This window comes from Salmo salar, chromosome ssa04 (assembly GCF_905237065.1).
Source record: "Salmo salar chromosome ssa04, Ssal_v3.1, whole genome shotgun sequence".
NCBI lineage: Eukaryota > Metazoa > Chordata > Actinopteri > Salmoniformes > Salmonidae > Salmo > Salmo salar.
In genome coordinates, this window is record NC_059445.1 from 83,406,877 (window position 1) to 83,412,876 (window position 6,000).

The window sequence follows — 6,000 nt, forward strand, 5'->3', positions numbered from 1 at the left end:
GGTATTCAATCAAATGATTAAGATTAATGACGTGCAGACCCGGATAGATTATAGCTTTGTTTACCTCAGTAAGGGGCCAGCCAAAACCTCCAGGAGCACTCTTACGGGTTAACAGCCTCCACAGACCTGCTGGGGTGAACACAGTTCACATACACAGACAGACTAGGAGGAGAGGATACACACTGGAGTGTACGCCCACATCCAAAAATACTACAGTTTACTATAGAGTATAACAGTACTTACAGCTTCCCGAGTGGCGCAGCAGTCTAAGGCACTGCAGTGCTTGAGGCGTCACTACAGATCCTGGTTCGATCCCGGATGCACAATTGGCCCAGCATCATCCGGGTTAGGGGAGGGTTTGGCCGGCCGGGATGTCCTTGTCCCATTACGCACTAGCGACTCCTGTGGCGGGCCGGGCGCATACACGCTCACATGGTCGCCAGGTGTACAATGTTTCCTCCGACACATTGGTGCGGCTGGCTTCCAGGTTAAACGAGCAGTGTGTCAAGAAACAGTAAGGCTTGGCAGGGTCGTGTTTCAGAGCACGCATGGCTCTTGACCTTCGCCTCTCCCGAGTCCGTACGGGACTTGCAGCGATGGGAGAAGACTGTAACTACCAATTAGATCACAAAATTGGGGAGAAAAAGGGGTAAAATTTTACAAAAGAAATGTCTGTAGTATACTGTATAATACTATACTACACACTGAAGTATCCCTCAAAGTGTAGTATTTAGCATAGAATTGTGTAGTATACTGTAGAATACTATAGTAAATACTACAGTTTTTAATTTGCATATACACTGTCCATTCCCCTCCCCCTATCCCAATTTGTGCTTCCCATAAGTGAGAAACCTACATGCCAAGTATTGACGATATAGTGTGTTTCCTACAAATGATAGGGAAGACCAAAAGCTTTGAATTCTCGGTTCAGATCCCAGACCTACCTACCTACAGATCATAGAAGATTTGCTCTTTTAGTATTTCTCCAGATGGTTTCCTGAAGGAGAAAGCCTCCGCCTCAATGTCAATGTCAAAGACAATAAAACAAAAACACTATAGTAAATACTACAGTAATGCCCGCAAAAACACTTCAGCATTACAGTATTATTACAGTATTTGCAGTAACTGTACATTTTACTGTATTCTTCAGTATACTAAAGTGAATACTACAGTAAATACTACAGTAATGTCCGCAAAAAAACTACAGGAAATACACACAAAAAAATGTGCTACAGTATTTATAGTATAGTTAACTGTAAATGTTACAGTATACTTCAGTATACTAAAGTGAATACTACAGTACAGACTTCAGTCCATAGTGAATACTACAGTATTCTTACCATAGTATGTCAAATAGCTCATTCCTTTCGTCTGAGGTAATTATTGACTGAGTGAAATGCTGTTAGGGGTTATCCTTCGTATGGCTTTACAACCAGGATCTTTTATTATGTCTTAGCACAGCATATATCAACATAAACAATCATTAACCTATTCAACATATTGACACAGGCAGAACCTACCAATGATAACCAAGCCGTGGTTTACTCACTGCAACACAGAACCTGCCAATGATAACCAAGCCGTGGTTACTCACTGTAACACAGAACCTACCAATGATAACCATGCTGTGGTTTACTCACTGCAACACAGTGACACATATCCACCTAGTATAGTAGAATATATTTAAACCCCAGACTCCTAGTAGAGTAGAATATATTTAAACCCCAGAATCCTAGTATACTAGAATATATTTAAACCCCAGACACCTAGTAGAGTAGAATATATTTAAACCCCAGACACCTAGTATAGTAGAATATATTTAAACCCCAGACACCTAGTATACTAGAATATATTTAAACCCCAGACACCTAGTATACTAGAATATATTTAAACCCCAGACACCTAGTATAGTAGAATATATTTCAACCCCAGACACCTAGTATAGTAGAATATATTTAAACCCCAGAATCCTAGTATAGTAGAATATATTTCAACCCCAGACACCTAGTATAGTAGAATATATTTAAACCCCAGACACCTAGTATAGTAGAATATATTTAAACCCCAGACACCTAGTATACTAGAATATATTTAAACCCCAGACACCTAGTATAGTAGAATATATTTCAACCCCAGACACCTAGTATAGTAGAATATATTTCAACCCCAGACACTTCTATTGCAACAGCAATCATTTTATCACACCAGAATGACTCTCCACCCTCTGACAGATAAAATAAACACCACTTGTGTGTTCTCTCACGGGTGGCTAACATAACTGGGGCCGGCACTATCAGAGACAATCACAGGATTGCACGGAGACAACCCCAGACATCTAGAACAGTATAACACTGTATATTTCAACCCAAGACATCCAGTACAGTATAACATATTTCAACATCAGACACATCTTTCACGACAGCAATTGTTTTATCACACCAGAGTGACTCTAAACCATCTGACAGAGAAAATAAACACCACTTGTGTGTTCTCTCACGCGTGGATAACATCACTGAGGACGGCACCATGAGAAACAATCACAGGATTGGTCTGTGCAATCTTAGCAAATCTGGAACTAACTTGTGATGATCTGTTGATGCCTCAATATGTCTTGAAGATCCGGCACTTCGGAGGGTTTTGACAGTGTGTTGTGTTTTGATTAGCTGTTGCCTTAACGCAGGGTGGTTAGAGAAACTTCACACTTACAGCACTTTCATAAAAATGCAATCGGCTAGAAGTTACTGACACCGACACATGTTACTGCCCACCACTAGACTACACATGTTACTGCCCCCCACTAGACTACACATGTTACTGCCCACCACCAGTCTGTACATGTTACAGCCCACCACTAGACTATACATGTTACTTCCCACCACTAGACTACATATGTTACTGCCCACCACTAGTCTATACATTTTACTGCCCACCACTAGACAATACATGTTACTGCCCACAAATAGTCTATACATGTTACTGCCCACCACTAGATTATACATGTTACTGCCCACCACTAGACTATACATGTTACTTCCCACCACTATGCTAAAAATGTTACCTGCCACCACTAGACTTTTCAAGTTACCGCCAACGACTAGTCTATACATGTTACAGTCCACCACTAGACTACACATGTTACTGCCCACCACTAGTCTATACATGTTCAAGTCCACCACTAGACAACACATGTTACTGCCCACCACTAGACTACACATGTTACTGTCCACCACTAGACTATACATGTTACTGCCCACCACTAGACTATACATGCTACTGCCCAGCACTAGACTACACATGTTACTGCCCACCACTAGACTTTACATGTCACTGCCCAGCACTAGTCTATACATGTTACTGCCCAGCACTAGACAACACATGTTACTGTCCACCACTAGACTATACATGTTACTGTCCACCACTAGTCTATACATGTTACTGCCCACCACTAGACTACACATGTTACTGCCCACCACTAGTCTATACAGGTTGCCGCCGACCACTATGCTAAACATGTTACTGCCAAACACTAGACTATTCATGTTACCTGCCACCACTAGACTATACAAGTTACCGCCGACGACTAGTCTATACATGTTACTGTCCACCACTACACAATACATGTTACTGCCCACCACTACAACATACATGTTACTGCCCACCACTAGACTATACAAGTTACCGCCGAAGATTAGTCAATACATGTTATTTTCCACCACTAGACAGTACATGTTACCTCCCACCACTAGTCTATACATGTTACTGCCCACCACTAGACTATACATGTTACTGCCCACCACTAGACTATACATGTTACTGCCCACCACTAGACTATACATATTACTGTCCACCACTAGACTATACATGTTACTGCCCACCACTAGACTATACATGTTACTGCCCACCACTAGACTATACATGTTATTGCCCACCACTAGACTATACATGTTACTGCCCACCACTAGACTATACATGTTACTGCCCACCACTAGACTATACATGTTACTGCCCACCACTAGACAATACATGTTCGTGCCCACTAACTACACTATACACGTTACTGCCCACCACTAGACTACACATGTTACTGCCCACCACTAGACTATACAAGTTACTGCCCACCACTAGACTATACCAGTTACTGCCCACCACTAGACTATACATATTACTGTCCACCACTAGACTATACATGTTACTGCCCACCACTAGACAATACATGTTCGTGCCCACTAACTACACTATACACGTTACTGCCCACCACTAGACTATACATGTTACTGCCCACCACTAGACTATACAAGTTACTGCCCACCACTAGACTATACCAGTTACTGCCCACCACTACACTATACACGTTACTGCCCACCACTAGACTATACATGTTACTGCCCACCACTAGACTATACCTGTTACTGCCCACCACTAGACTACACATGTTACTGCCCACAACTAGACTATACATGTTACTGCCCACCACTTGACTATACAGGTTACTGCCCACTACTAGACTATACATGTTACTGCCCACCACTAGACTAAAAATGTTACTGCCCACCACTAGACTACACATGTTACTGCCCACCACTAGACTATACATGTTACTTCTCACCACTAGACTAAACATGTTACTTCTCACCACTAGACTATACATGTTACTGCCCACCACTATACTATACATGTTACTGCCCACCACTAGACTATACCTGTTACTGTCCACCACTATACTATACCTGTTACTGCCCACCACTAGACTATACATGTTACTTCCCACCACTAGACTACATGTGTTACTGGCCACCACTAGTCTATACAGGATACCGCCGACCACTATGCTAAACATGTTACTGCCAAACACTAGACTATACAAGTTACCGCCAACGACTAGTCTATACATGTTACTGTCCACCACTAGACAACACATGTTACTGCCCACCACTAGACTGAACATGTTACTGCCCACCACTAGACTATACATGTTACTGCCCACCACTAGACTATACATGTTGCTTCCCACCACTAGACTATACATGTTCCTACCCACCACTAGACTATACATGTTACTGCCCACCACTAGACTATACATTTTACTGCACAACACTAGACTATACATGTTACTGCCCACCACTAGACTATACATGTTACTGTCCACCACTAGACTACACATGTTACTGGCCACCACTAGACTAAACATCTTACTGCCCACCACTAGACTACACATGTTACTGCCGACCACTAGACTAAACATGTTACTGCCCACAACTAGACTACACATGTTACTGGCCACCTGTAACACCCTGGCCATAGAGAGGGGTTTTTTGTTCTTTATTTTGGTTAGGCCAGGGTGTTACATTGGGTGGGCGTTCTATGTTCCTTTTTCTATGTTTTTGTATTTCTTTGTTTTGGGCCGTGTGTGGCTCCCAATCAGGCACAGCTGAAGCTCGTTGTTGCTGATTGGGAGTCACACATAAGGATCATGTTTTTCCTTTGGGTTTTGTGGGTAATTGTTCCTGTTAGTCTTTGCACCTGACAGGACTGTTGGCTGTCGGTTTTCTCTTTTCTTGTTTTTGTATAGTGTTCACGTTGTTCAATTAAATATTAAATGATGAACACTAACTCCGCGGCACCTTGGTCCACTCTCTTCATCGAGAGTTGGTACACCAACACTAGACTAAACATTTTACTGCCCACCACTAGACTACACATGTTACTGCCCACCACAAGACTAAACATGTTACTGCCCACCACTAGACCATACATGTTACTGACCACCACTAGACAACACATGTTACTGCCCACCACTAGACTAAACATGTTACTGCCCACCACTAGACTACACATGTTACTGGCCACCACCAGTCTATACATGTTACTGCCCATCACTAGACTATACATGTTACTGCCCAACACTAGTCTATACATGTTACTGCCCACCACAAGACTAAACATGTTACTGACAAACACTAGACTACATATGTTACTGGCCACCACTAGTCTATAGAGGTT

The 6,000-nt window shown here is 42.4% G+C and overlaps 1 non-coding gene across 1 annotated transcript; it reads left to right on the forward strand.

Annotated features, from left to right (window-relative positions):
* Window positions 1-961: 961 nt before the first annotated feature.
* On the forward strand, window positions 962-1,015 carry LOC123742640 (U7 small nuclear RNA). Its single transcript, XR_006769790.1, has one exon. It is a non-coding gene; the product is annotated as a U7 small nuclear RNA (small nuclear RNA).
* Window positions 1,016-6,000: the final 4,985 nt, after the last annotated feature.